Source organism: Vigna unguiculata, chromosome 1 (genome assembly GCF_037176805.1).
Source record: "Vigna unguiculata cultivar grain cowpea cultivar isolate G323 ecotype 2 chromosome 1, ASM3717680v1, whole genome shotgun sequence".
NCBI classification, from domain to species: Eukaryota; Viridiplantae; Streptophyta; class Magnoliopsida; order Fabales; family Fabaceae; genus Vigna; species Vigna unguiculata.
The window spans coordinates 5586012-5601615 of NC_140792.1; the positions used below are offsets into that span (position 1 = coordinate 5586012).

The following is a 15604-nucleotide window of genomic DNA, read 5'->3' on the forward strand; positions in this document are numbered from 1 at the left end:
ACACGAAAATTACGAATGTGTAAGAATTTAATAAAAATGAGTTGAGATGAAACATTTACGGCATACCTTCGAGCATATGTAGATGGTGTTGAACTTTCAAAGTATTGCTGTGTAGTTTTCACTTTACTCCATGTCCATTGTCATACTTGCATAAGAGACTCACTCCTAACATATATGTCTGTTAGGAATCCAAGTGTGAGTCTAAGTCCCACATTGACCAGAATTGAGAAAGTAGAGCACCATATAAGGATAAAGACCCATAAACCTATTGCCTTAAGGTTTTGGGTTGAGAGTGGTGTCAATGTCTTATGTGGTTGGGCTCAGATCTCATTGGTGTTGTTCTCCCCAGTGAAACCCCCTCTGTAAAACCTAACAAGTGGTATCAGAGTCGATGGTTAATACCGGCTCAGACGAGTGCAGTACCAGTATGGTCCTAGTATCGAAAGTCTTCCTGGCAAGAGTCCCAGGTAAGGGTTCTAGGTAAGCGTGTCCCGTTAAGAAAAAACGGCGGTACAGAAAAGGGCAGAATAGGAGTACTCGTGGTTGGGAATGCTTCCGCTGGAGGGGGAGTGTACCAATGTGGTTGAAGGGACTCACCCTTGAGGGGGAGATTGTTAGGAATACAAGTGTGAGTCTAAGTCCCACATTGACCAGAATTGAGAAAATAGAGCACCATATAAGGATAAAGACCCATAAACCCATTGCCTTAAGGTTTTGGGTTGAGAGTGGTGTCAATGTCTTATGTGGTTGGGCTCAGATCTCATTGGTGTTGTTCTCCCCAGTGAAACCCCCTTTGTAAAACCTAACAAGTGGTATCAGAGCCGATGGTTAATACCGGCTCAGACGAAGGGACTCACCCTTGAGGGGGAGATTGTTAGGAATCCAAGTGTGAGTCTAAGTCCCACATTGACCAGAATTGAGAAAGTAGAGCACGAGAGTGGTGTCAATGTCTTATGTGGTTGGGCTCAGATCCCCCTCTGTAAAATCTAACAATGTCAAATTGAAATTTGGGGATAAAACAAATAATGATCATGGTCACGTGCAAACAATGAAAAACACTTTAAAAATGTTAGTGGGAGGCATTTCAAATTATATCACTGCCACAAGTAGATTTTATCAACTTATTATTTAGTTATATTAATTAAAATTTTAGTCATAACTTAAAATAATAAATAAATTTTTTATATAATTAGAAGTAAATTAAAATATTAAAATATTAAAACTAAAATATTAATCTGTTTAATTTTTGTTTAAAAATAAAGGTTAAAAAATTGTATATATTTATGATTTATAATATAATTATTTTTATTAAGGAAATATATATATATATATATTTTTTTTTTCTTTTTTATGGAGCCAACTATCTGGATATCACTATAGTAAAAGAAGATATGAGAAAACCTACATAAAATAAAAGAAACATAAGGTTAGAAATCTTGAAAGATTGAAAAAAGGTTAAAAGTCTTGAAAGATAAAAAAAAAGTTTTGAATAAGTTAGTAAATTTTAAAAACATTCAAATAAGAAAATTGTTTTTAAATAAATCACATGAAGAAACACTTAAATAAAAAAATAGTTATTTAAATTTAATAAACATATAATATTCATACAATTACATTATATATAAGATAAAACATATAGAGATTGTAAAAAAATTATCTATTAAGATTATATTTATTAAGATAATATAATAAATGTATGTTGCTTTTTATCGTTATAGAAAAATATATAAGAGATATGAAGAAGTGATGTTTACTCTTTTAGACATATGTAGAGGATAAGACTTCAAAAAAGTGAAGATCAAGAATTGTAGTAAAATTAAATTAAATACGACAATTAATGTTAGTCTTCGGTCGCATGGACAAAGGATAATAGGTTTGATGCAATGTACAAATAGTAAAACTTTATTTCCAGTGCAGTCCGAAAGCAAAAAATGTTGTGTCGTCACTATAAAAAAATGGAAAAATAAGTATTGAAAAAGATATTGCGAGAAAACGTGCATCTAATTTTTCAGAGTGTATAGAAGAAAAAACAAAACATATATTGAAGAAGCTAAACAAAATGCTAGTATAAAAAAAAAAAACATAAGAGCAAACACCTTCCTTCTGTCTCATTCAATCTCAAGCAAATGCATACTAATTTGATATATATTTTTCTAATTTTGTACATTATTAGTTCTCATATTCAATCTCATTGATCATAACTTTTGTTCTTGCTTTGAACTTCTCAAGCATGAGCATGAGCCTAGTAACTCGCCATCTTTTTTGCAAACAATTGCACCAAACATTCCTCTTTTCCTAAACCAACTTGTCTCCTTTGCCTTCACTTCAACCACTGCCTTAGACTACAATTCCCCCTTTGCTTGCAATCCCAATATTGCCAACCAACATTTTGCCTCCACTTCCCAAAAACATTCCATCACTTCCACAAGCATACAAATAATTACTACATTTCCTTCAAGATCATCAATTACATTAAAAAAACCTTGTTCACTTTTTACAACATTTTAAGGGCAACCACTTTATGTCACAAAACATTGAAGCCTATGAACAAAAGAAACACAAGATTAAACCTAGAAAAAAATTGCCAAATCAGAAACCTACCATTCTCTTGAACCCAAGCAAGGTTGAGAATTAGTTTCCCATCATGCAGCCACCGGAAAGGAGCATCAGAACCATTCAATTGGAACTTCTTTGGAGATTCACCTAAGTAAGCAAGGAATCTCCCACCACCCTTAACCTTAGCACCCTTCTCAATATACTCCAATTGTTGATTTGTGCCTCCGATGTTGAACTTGTTTGTGAGCTTTTCAACTGGGACAAATTTGTAAAGTTCAAAAGTGGAAGGTTGAATAAATCCCTCACAATCTTCCCATACATTGAGGCACTACCACTAGTTCTGATACGATTGACATGGAGAAAATAAATCCCCATCAAAGGCATCAATAAAAATCATATCAATGATAATAATTCAATTAAATATGACATGTTCCAAAGTTCAAACAGTTATTAAGCAAGACTTACTTCATTTCAATCTAGAGTGACATGCTTTCCTTGAGATAGACAGAGTCCAGAGGAATCCAGGGTAAAAACTATAATATTTGAAGGAAGTAAAATGATAGCCGCTTCAATGGCATCAACCCTGCATCCACAACATCAAATCATAAAAAAGAAATAAAAGCATAAAAACAAATCTATTTGGTTTTGTTTTAGCATACTTGAATCTTGTCTTCAGGTCCCCTATTGTATCTGCATAATCTAATTTATATAAAATATTAAAAAAAAGTGTACTACTCAAGTCTACTATCCTCTCTCATATACTAAGGATTTGAATTCGACTATTCTATTATACAACTACTTAAAATGGCATGGCGAGACAACAAAAATAAAAATTAGTTGAATGCCAAGTAGAGACCTGAAACACTTTTTGTTTACCAAAAAAAGACAGAAAGAAATGGATAGTTATATGTAGTCTGAATGCAAATAACATCAAAGTTTTTAGATATAAACAATGGTTTGGCAAAATTAGAGACAAAACACCACTGCTCAATCTAGTTTTCTTTGAAAGCAATCCATATCTTGAATTCTTTATGGTAATGGGAAGTCCTTTTTTATAATTTATAATTAAATGAAAGAAAAGCAGGATCCCAACAAAAGTTGCCAATAAATAAATAAATATATAATCAAAAATAAAAAATAAAATAAAATAAAAAAATATGTTTTTGATTGATGGTAGATTTTTTAACTTTAATTCTACTATGGAAAAAAAAAAGAAAAAAAAAAGGAAAAGAAGGGAGAATCTAATTTGTCTTTGTCAACACCCAATTTCGTCTGGCATAATAAAAAAAATAATAACGAATAAACAAATAAAAAATAAAAATAAGTAAGTTTTTTTCTTTGGAATAGTTTTTTCTTTTTCTAAATAATAATAATATGATAATAATAATAATATTAATAATAATAATAAATAAAAAGAAAAATATTGTTTTAATATTTTATGTGTTTTCTTTTGACCCTTTGTTTTTATTTTAGCCAAAAATACTCTATCCACCCATGCCGCATTTTCTTTCAACTAACAGCAGCCCAAAAATTTATATTCTCACCCCCACTCTATGTTTTGTCATTTCTTCCAAATCAAGATGTTAATGATGAGATTCTAATATTTAGAAGCAGAATCTGTTTTATTTTTAGAATCATTTTTTCCCAAGGATAATTGATTTTATGCTCTGATTTTATGACACCTCTTTTCCATATAAAGAAAGTAGTAATATGATTTTAAGTAATATCTCTTTTACTAATGAGAATCCTTTTTCCTAATCAAGTCTGATTTTGTGCTCTGATTTTTCTGTGATTTGATTTCCATAATGTGATCATATTAAGACCATTTCTTGCCTTTTAGAATTCTTTGTAATCAATACTGACTTTATTACGAGATTACATTAGATTTATAATTTCTTGTATATAAACCCATCAAGCAAAAGAATAAATGGACGATTCTAGAGACCTCTCTCTTACCCTAAGCATACAATTTCTTTTAACCCTCGCATATAAAAAACCCATTCACCTTCGATTGTCACCCCCACATGCTTCTTGGTGTTCTAACGCAACTAATGCAAATTCAATCTCTCTCGTTCAGGTTCAAAAAAATTAATTCTTGTTGTGTTATGTGGTCTTTGTTGAGATTTGATTATGATCTTTGTTGAATTTGATGTTTTCACCATTTCTTCTTGGTGTGGAAAAAACATTATTGTCATGCATTTTGAGGTTCATTAGTTATGAATAAGTGAGAGACTCTACAACATTTACAGGTTATAGTAATGTTTTCTTAGTGACATTTATTAGAAATGTTACTATATATATTATAACTACATTTTCTTAAAATTGTTACCATAGAGAATATTAACAAAATGAAATGTAACATTTTTAAAAATGTCACTATAGATTATTAAATTTTTTATACTTTTAGTAACATTTTTTATATTATAATTATTAAAAATATTAATATACATAATTTTATGGATTGTAGTAATTTTTTAAAATAAATATTATTGTAAATTATTTAACATTTTTTAAAAGAATATACTATTTTGTTCTTGCCCTTGATTTATGAATTTATTTAACACTAAAAAAAATCATATTTAATAAAGGTTATTTATCAATAATAGGTTTAAAGGAGGTTTTTTTAACTTTGGTTAAATTTCAAAGGTTTACTTGTAAACTCCAGAAAATGTCTTTAGTTTTATTTTAGACTCAATAAATAAATACAATTAAATAATTTTTGAATATTTTCTACAAACAAATAATTTTTATTTTATTTTTTTCCTCTACTTTTTTTTTCTTTTCCCTCTTTCTCTTCGTTCTTTGTTCTAAACCCTACGCTCCACATCAACGCTCTAGCACCGCGCCTCACCACTGCATTGGAGCTCGGATTAGAAGGAAGTTAGATTTTTGCATAGCTTCCACAAAAAGGTTAGGTTTCTTCTCCATTTCATACATTAGAAGGTTAGGTTTGTCTCTCAAAGAGGATTCATCTTCATCTCCATTTCCACCAAACTTTCTTTTCGGAACTGCATCTTCTTCGTACCAGGTTCTTTCTCTGTGAAACATTGTGATTGGTTATTCTTCTTATTTTCTCTAGTGATTTTGCCAAACAATGAACGATTTCGCAGATTGAAGGAACTTACTTGGCTGATGGAAAGGGGCTATATAACTGGGATGTTTTCTCTCACAAGCCAGGTTCACATTTCTTACTCATTATTTTCTAAAACATTTATCGTTTATATTGGGAAAAAAATCCAATGGTATATATGGTTGTACATTTCAGGAACTGTCACTGATGGAAGTAATGGTGACATTGTTGATGACCATTACCATCGTTATAAGGTATCATCTTCTATTTTGTCTCATTATTCCCTTCCCTAGCTTTCTCTAGGAAAACTTATGGTTATGGTTATGCTATGAATGTTTTGTTAATCCTTCATCCCTCATGATGTTTGTATTATCCGTTTTCTGCAGTATTTTTCTACATTATTGATATTGAAGATGATGCTGGTTCTCAAACTGTCCTTCACATTGATTCCCTTGGTCATGCTCTACATGCTTTCATAAATGGAAAGCTTGTAGGTAAAATAAAATTAAAAGCAACGACATCTAATGACAATGTTTTTATTTCACTACATCGCAAAATATTCCTTGATCTATCCAATAATACTTATATGTGACATTATGGACAACTTTTTCAGGGAGTGGAACTGGCAACAGTAACAAAGCTAAGGTTGCAGTAGACATCCCCATCAAACTAGTGGCTAGGAAGAACATAATTGATCTCCTGAGTTTAACAGTGGGACTTCAGGTTTGGCTTTACTTCTTATGTTGTATATAAGAATAGAAGGCTGAGGCAATATTGGTTTATATATGCATTGGCTTGTTAATCCTTCCTCACATCCTTTCACTTTACCATCAGAACTATGGAGCATTTTTTGACACATGGGGTGCGGGGATTACTGGTCCAGTATATTGAAAGGTTTGAAGAATGGAAGCACAATTGATCTCTCCTCCCAACAGTGGACATATCAGGTTAGTCTCAGCTTAACTAAAGCCAATTATTTTCTTTCCCATTTTGAGTTTTGTTCAATTAACTGAACAAATACAGTTGAACTAGTAAATTGAACTTCAGTTTTCCTTTCTTTAATGAAGTCATGCATAGACAAACTACACCATCTGTATTTTTGTAAATTCAGGTTGGCCTTAAATATGAAGATTTAGGTCCATCAAGTGGAAGTTCTGGACAGTGGAATTCAAAATCTGATTTACCTATAAATCAACCATTGACTTGGTACAAGGTAATCCTTATATGAATATAACATCCATTGAGATTTTCGAGTTTTCCTAAATTATGCTCTCACTGCTATAACTGCATAAGCTGATAGAGTCTCGTTACACCTATTTGACACTACAACAAAAATCACTTTAGACAACAACATAAAATTATGATATAAATTATAAAAACCGTGGTCTAAAGATTAGACCACAATTTTTTAGGCGTGGTATAGGTGAGTGTAGCTATAGGTAATAGACAACGGTTTTTAGTATGACAATATTTTTAAAACCGTTGCTTAAAATTCTCACAATAAACAACAATTTTACATGTTGATTTTATACCTTACCTGTGTTTTTAGACCACATTTTTACTAGTTTTGCCCACATAGTTTAAAGCAACAATTATATAATCATGGACTTTCATGATATTTGTACATCATTTATAAAAATGTTGTTTATTATATGTTTAGGCTACATTTATTTAGCCGTTGTCTATTTTAGTGTGGTCTAAACTATAAATTGTTGTAGTGTGATTTTCTTAGTTTATGGACTGTCCAATGCCCTGTTTACTCAACCATGTTTGCATCTGATATCTTCACAATCACATACTTTAAAGAAAATTAAGGGAATGATATAAGACAAATGAATGTTTTGCTATGAATGTTTTGTTAATCCTTCATCCCTCATGATGTTTGTATTATCCGTTTTCTTTTGGATATGTAAACATTATTACATCCTTCGTTTTTTTTTCTTCTCTTTATTAGCCGTTTGATAGATACATTACAAAAGTTAAACTTTTCTCTTTATTCACCTATTACTTCTGTTTTGTTCAATTGTTGTATCTTTTTCTATATTATCTTTAGCTTCTACAAATTTGTTAAACCACGAGCTTTACCTAAACGATGTTTGTATATAACCTTCTCAGTTTTATTTTCGTATCGTTTTGATTTAGGTAATTGATGGATTCAAGCCATAGGGGCAATCTAAGAATATATAAACATGGATAAAAACTGGATGGTAGCACCTAGATCTTCTACTAGGTATTTGGATGGATTGGATTTTTTTCTAAATTTCGCATTTGAGAATAGTGCTCAAGGAAATCAAATTTTATGTCCTTGCAAGGAGTGTAACAATTGTAGTTGGGGTAGTCGAAAGGAAGTGCATGAGCATTTAATGTGTGTTGGATTTGATAGAAACTATACAAAGTGGGTTTTTCATGGAGAATGTGGCTCTTCAAATAAGATGTACAATGATGAACGAGAGAAATTTCGTATGCATAATGATTTGGATACTTTGTTAGAGGAAACGATCATGATGCCCCCCAAATTTAGGAGAAAATGATTTTGATGACACTATAGATGAAGATAATGGTGAGTTTGACACTAAAATAACTAGGTTTTCCAAGTTAATACGTGATGCTCACCAAGAAGTTTATCCTGGATGTAAAAATTTCTCCAAATTATCAATCATTGTTCGATTGCTACATATTAAGAATCTCCATGGATGAAGCAATGTGTCATTTGATATGTTGCTAAAATTTTTAGAAGAGTTACTTCCTGAAAACTCTTGTTTGCCATCATCATATCAAGATTGCAAGTTGATCATTAAGGACTTAGGTTTTAGTTATGAAAAAATTGATGCTTGTCCTAATGATTGTGTCTTATTTCGAAAGGAGTATGAGAATGAAGTTAGATGTCCTAAATGTCATGCTTCTAGATATAAAGAAATGAAACATCAAAGATTTAGAAGAAAAGTTTCTTCTAAGGTAGCTTTACTTCTAATTCCAGCCAAAGTTTTGAGGTACTTTCCTTTAAAAAAAAGGATCAAAAGGTTATTCATGTCATCAAAAACTACTAAATCAATGAAATGGCATGATGAAGGCCGCACCAAAGATGGAAAGCTAAGACATCCAGCTGATTCACTTGCTTGGAAAACCTTTGATTCTCTCCATCCTAACTTTGCATCAGATCCTCAAAATGTGAGGCCTGGGTTAGCAAGTGATGGATTTACTCCATTTAAGATGATGGCCAAAGGACATAGTATTTGGCCTGTAGTTCTGATGACATATAATTTAGCTCCATGGGATTGTATGAAACAACCTTACTTGATGTTGTCACTACTAATTCCTGGTCCTTCTTCCCCTAAAAGTAGTATTGATGTTTATTTGGAACCTCTTATTGACAAGTTGAAGGAGTTTTGGGAGAAAGGGTTTGAAACTTACGATGCTTCTAATAAAGAATTTTTCCAGGCACATGTTGCATTACTTTGGACTATTAATGACTTGCCTGCTTATGCTATGTTATCAGGTTGGACTACAAGTGGAAAATTGGCATGTCCTGTTGTTAAGAATTTGGCAAGTGTACCAAGTCGCGCAAGTAGTAACCGATAAGGCCGGGATATCGTTTCCCAAGAGACTCGAGTATATTAAATAATTGCGTAATTAGTGACTAATTTAAACTAATGAATAAATCCATAATTTGGGTTTTTGTATGCAAGAAAGTAAATATTTCATAAACAAGTAAAATTGAACTTTGAAAGTTAAAGGCACTTAGTGAATGGAAAAGATTAGAAATGATATGAGTTGATATTGTCGGGGTTAGAATTCACCAACTATGCTCTCATGCAACTACAACTTGACATCCTCTTCATTAATATGTTAATGCCAACCCACAAATTTACTCAAACCCTAATTCCTTAATGGATTGAGCCTATATTTCCTTATTAAAAGTCAATTCCTTGAACTCTTAATAAGTAAATTTGCTTTATGTACTAGGGTTTAAGACAACCAATGGATCAAGCCCCATTCCTAGGTACAAGCTCCATTGAGTTTTCTTATTTCAAATCAAGTTTTCAAAAGATATTTCCACACCCAATGAACCAAAAATCATGCAATGGATGGCTAAACCAATGCAAGCATTAAGTGAAGAAACAAGAAGACTAGCAATTAATGAAAGAGTCATATATATAATCAAAACATTTGCATTTACACAAGAGTTTCGTGGCTACATCTAACCCCAACAAAAATGGGTTTAGCTCTCCATTGTCATGGAGAGCTCAAGCTTGCAAGTGGAAGAAATGGAAGAGAAAGAGATACAAAGAGGAAGATGGAGTTGTTCCCACAAGCCCTAGCACTCCTCCAAGCTCTCCAAAATGTGTTCTTCGTGCCTCCAAACTGCCAAAGATTGTTTCCCCTCGAGAATCCAGAAGAAATAGGTTAAATTTTACCACATCAGCATAGGTGTCGCTCAGCGTCGTCCCCGCACCGCTCACCGTCCAAAAATGCAAGCCAATCAGCGCGCAGCGCTGGCTTCTGGTGCTCAACGCCCAAAAATGCGAGAAGAATGACGCTCAGCCTTGATTTTTGGCACTCAGCGCTGGAAAATGCGAGAGGTATGGGGCTCAGCCTTGATTTCTAGCACTCAGCCTTGAATTCTGCTATATTCATATCTTCAATTTTGACTTTTTTTCTTCTTTTTTCTTTGGTTGACAACTTCTTTGACTTGAGATAAAAACTTCCTATCATTAAATTGGACACAAAAATGGGAATTAGTGGTATAATTAGATCTATGTGACCCATATTGTATTTATTCACAAAAGCAAAGTAAAAGTGGGGATTAAGTAGGTTAAAAGCTCAAGAGGAGTTGATTTTGTTAGCAAAAGATAGCCAAGATAATGGTAAAAATCTACATTATCACCTGTATGTAACTACCACACATGCACAAGGTACTTAAACAATAGTAAAAAGATGTGTTATATGTGTCATCGAAGGTGGTTAGACTCAAAACATAGGTAGCGAAAGGATAAAAAATGTTTTGATGGTACCTAAGAATTGAGAGGAGCACCTACTCCGTTAACAGGGTCTAACATATTGGATATATTAGGTGATAGAAAAAATTCATTTGGCAATGCTCAAAAAAAGAAAAGAAAGAAGGGTGATCCTTGGTCAAAATTGAGTATATTCTTTAACTTGCCATATTGGAAGACTAATTTGCTTATTGATGTGATGCATATTCAAAAGAATATATGTGAAAATATAATAAGAACAATACTGAATATAGAAAGGAAACCAGAGGAGCATCTCAAAGCTCGACTTAACTTGGTTGAGATGGGTATAAGGAAAGACCTTCATCCTATAAATATAGGACCAAACAAGGTAGTCCTTCCACATGCAAGATTTTCACTTTCATTAAAAGAAAAAGGCATCTTTTGTTGTGTTTTAAAAGAAGTGAAAGTTCCAGAAAGTTATGGTTCCAATGTTTCTAGATGTGTTAATCTTGAACGACACAATTTTCTTGGACTAAAAAGTCATGATTTTCATATATTGATGCAAGACTTGCTAAAAGTAGCTATTCGAAAAGTGTTGCCAAAGGAAGTTGCGAGAGTTCTAATGGAGTTAAGTTCTTTCTTCAAAATGTTATGTTCTAAAGTCATCATAGTTGAAGATTTTGAATCATTGGATGTAAAAATTGCATTAATTCTATGTGAATTAGAGAGGATTTTTCCTCCATCTTTTTTTGTCATAATGGTTCATTTATCCATACATCTAGCATATGAGGCTAGAATTGCCAGGCCTGTACATTACCGATGGATGTATCCAATTGAAAGGTAATTCTTTTTCTAAGGAAATCTTTTTTGGTAAATTTATTTCCTCCACTTGTATTCCTAATCATAGTTTTATATTCTTGTAGATTTCTTCATAGGTTAAAATCTTATGTGCGTAATAGAAATTATCCAGAAGGTTCAATTGCAGAGGGATATTTAGCGGATGAGTGTTTGACATTTTGCTCAAGATATTTGAACGATAATGTACAAACAAAGTTCAACAAGCTGCCAAGAATTTATATGGTCCAATAGGTAATGGAGTGATGACTACTTTGCAACCTCTTGAGTGGGAGCAAGCTCATCGTTATGTCTTGTTTAATTGTGAGCTCACCAAGTCATTTGTCAAGTAAGAAAATATTCATATTTTTGTCTTTTGTGTGAGATTTTAAATTTTGTGAACTTATTCAATTTTTTTTTCTTTTGTAGAGAACATGAGGAATTCCTCTCTAGTAATGTTTATAAAAATTCAACAAGAACTTGGAATATGGCAAAAGATCAATCTCTTACATTTCACAAGTGGTTTGAATACCATGTCAAAAATTTGGTTGTGAGTGAGGAGGTTAAATGGTTGGCTAAAGGTCCTAATACTGTTGCTAGAAGATTTTCAGCTTTTGTGATAAATGGTTACAAGTTCATTATTGAGGGTTGTGAGAGACAAACACAAAACTTTGGAGTAATGGTTACTTCATCTACTGTGAGGTTTAGAAATAAAGAAGATGAAAATCCTAAAGTAGAAAATGTTACCTACTATGGAGTTTTGAAAGATATAATATAGTTAGATTATTATGGACACTCTGAATTTGTGTTATTTAAATGTGATTGGTTTGAAAGTAAGCAAGATCATTTTGGGTTAACACTTGTAAATTTTGGGAAGTTGATTTACAAAAGTGACCCTTTCGTATTTGCAACCCAAGTAAAGCAAGTATATTATACAGAAGATCCAGGGGATAATTGGCAAGTTGTCACTAAAACTACCCCTAGAGATTTATTTGATGTATATGGAGATTTAGAGAATAATGATTTTGAAAAATACTTGGGAGATGAATTAAAGAGTCCACTTTTGTATCAACCTGTGATTGATGAAGATGAATCTGAGGATGTTAGTTGGTTTAGGGATGATGTGCCTAGAACAACAATTGACACAAGTATTGTATGATGTGCTAAATCAATATGTCTTTTATTTAATGTGTTAAATATCTCTTATGGTTGTTTTCCCCCTTTCAACATAATAAATGTGATTTGATGTAGGGGCTGGAAGTATTCCTTTGCATTATGTTGCTTGTGGAGGCAATTTAAAATGTTGTCAGGTAAGATTTAATTTAGCTTTGATTTAAATATGCCTACTGCCTTTTTCCTTTGAAACTGGAACTGATGTTATTCTTTTCAGATCCTTGTTGCACAAGGTGCAAGTTGGATGGATTTAAATTGAAATGGGTAAGATATAATGAATGTTTATTTAGTGCAAACTTTGACTTGATTGATATGATATTGATACAAATTTGAACTTTTTACCCCTCGTGGCTTCCTCTTGATATTGCTAGGATGTGGTAGCGTCATTGGCTTGAACAATTATTGGCACCCAGTTTTGATACCACAGTACCTAAATTTTCTCATGAGTGTGCTCAACATAGCTAGGTATTTTTAGTATGATTCATTTCATAAATTCAATATTGCTAGATTTCTCTTTGTGAGAACTTCCTAACAATTGTTAACATCTTCTCTTCAGTAAATTTTTCTGAGATATGTGTACTTATGAGAACTTAAATCCATATGTTCTTAATCGGGTGAAATTTTGAATGAGAAAGTTATTATTCAATGATTAAATTTAACATTAAACGATCATTATGTGTATTTTTAAAATATTTTATATTAAAAGATATTTTATATTAGTAACATTTTTGTAACGTCGCCTTTATTAAAAAAAATATTACTAAAACCTTTTAGTAACAATTTGAAAATGTCTCTCTATTTAAAAGAAATGTCATTAAAGATTTTTAGTAACATTTTTATAGTGTTACTCTTTTATACAAAAAATATTACTAAAAATATTTAGTAACTTTGTTTAAAATGTTGCATTTTCATTAAATAAATGTTGCTAAAAGTATTTAGTAACACTTTTGTAAATGTCTCAATTGATACGTAAAAATATCGTTAAAAATCATTAGTAACATAGGGTATACGTAACATTTGATGTAATGTTACTAAATCACATTAGTAACATTTTTTGTAATTTAGTTACATTTTTTTATTGTTACTGATAATCATGAATGTAATAGTGAGATCTCATGTTTTAACAAAATATGAATATGTTGTGCCATGTTTTTTCATATTAAGTTTTTTTAATCTTTTTGTTTAACATTTTATAAATAATAAAATAATATGTTTAATCCTAAATATTATTTTCTAATCTTTTATTTATTTATTTTCCTAATGTTTTCATAACTTATGGATATATAATAGTCATGCTTTTTTGGGTATCATATCTTATTTCGGAAGTTTTTTCTTTAAAGAAAATAATAATAAATAAATAATTTAAATACCTTTTTAACTTTTAAAAGGTATAAGTGCTTGTGTGACCACTCGCGCCGTCTTAGTACTTAATACATTTGTTCTTCTATAAGATTACTAAAAACATACCAAATTTTCAAATATTAAAAAAAGGTTATATCAACATCTTCGAACAAATTGTTTTCTTAAAAAAAAATCATAAAGAACTACGTGACCTTGATTCTCCATTATGATTGGAGATACATAGGAGTAAGGAGTAATTAGACATGTCAAAGTGAGCCAACCCGGCTCACACGGGTTGGCTCACCACGAGCCTGGTTGAAAATGAGTGAACCCAACCCGGCTCACTTTCTGGTGAGCCAGAAATTTTGTAACCCGGCTCAACCCACCACGGGTTGGTGGGTTAAGTGGGTTGGCTCACCAACCCACCTAATTTTTTTTTTAGTATTCAAATATTTAAATAAATTTTTAAGTAACCCATGAGATGACAATCATAGTAAAATCAAGAATCAATGTTTTGATCATGCTCACCACCAATATATGAAGAATTATTTTCAAAAAAGTATCCATTAGTCTAAGAAATCATGACTAATATTACAAATTTTCTGTCATACTATTCAACAAAATATAAATAAAAAAACTATACATTTTTTTCATGCTAATTTAGAAAAAAATTGTTTGTAAGACGGTTACTTGAGTAATTTACTATAAAGATTATAGTTAAAAATTAAAGTATCAACATATATATAACTTGACAATCAAATTAATTAAACATTCAAACTATCCAAAAATAATTAACCAACATTCTAGCATTTAAAAATATAAAATTGTGAACAAATATAATAGGAGTAGTAAATAATTATTAAAAAAATTTAAAAAAAATTAAAAGAAAATTGTAAAAAAAAAATTGGTAGGTTAAGTGAGCCAGGTTGAGTTCAACCCACTTTTGAAAAAGTTAAATTTTTCTCAACCCAACCCGGCTCGAACCCGTGGTGAGCCGGGTTGGCTCACGGGTTGAAACCCATTTTGACATCTCTAGGAGTAATCCTTGTTGGGCCTAAGAAACAAAAATCTTTTCTTGTTTCTTTTGAATTTTCTCTTTTTATTATTTTGGAAAATAAACATTTAAAGGAGACCACATCCATTTGTATTTTAAGTAAAGGTATCGTCTTAGAACGAGCGCTATAGGGTTCTAGCACCTTCCCGTCACAATTTCAGTTGTGACAGTTTAATTATTACACCTTTTTCATGAGCCCAAATGTTTTTTACATCCTTTCACCCCATGGTTTGCTATTTACACTCTACACATGAAATGTCAGAAAATGACATTTTATAATCTCTATTTTTAGAGAAGGGTATAATATTAGAAGCAACATTCTTCATAGTAATTAGAATAAATATCTTGAATTTATGCTTATTTGATGTGTCTCATCAAGTTTTTCTGTCAGAAAAGATATTATTCTAATAATTAGAAGCAAATATTCCCGGTAATAATGTTTTTTTTAAGAAATTGTAAAATTTTAATAATTAGAAGCAAATATTCTCGGTAATAATATTTTTTAGAGAATGGTACGATTCTAATAATTGAAAGAAAAAGTTCCTAGTAATAATTAGAATCAATTATATGAATATTATGTTATGATTTGATTAGGATCTTCATGTACTGAAGAAAATACGA

At 31.4% G+C, this 15604-nt stretch overlaps 1 pseudogene across 1 annotated transcript; it reads left to right on the forward strand.

Moving 5' to 3' along the window:
- Positions 1-5337: 5337 nt before the first annotated feature.
- Positions 5338-13242, forward strand: LOC114173617 (uncharacterized; annotated as a pseudogene). Its single transcript, XR_014993441.1, has 13 exons — positions 5338-5466; positions 5667-5733; positions 5822-5880; positions 6013-6120; positions 6240-6349; positions 6461-6573; positions 6738-9151; positions 10511-11421; positions 11505-11764; positions 11845-11996; positions 12667-12725; positions 12806-12852; positions 12960-13242. The product of XR_014993441.1 is annotated as an uncharacterized LOC114173617 (transcript).
- The last annotated feature ends 2362 nt before the right edge of the window (positions 13243-15604 follow it).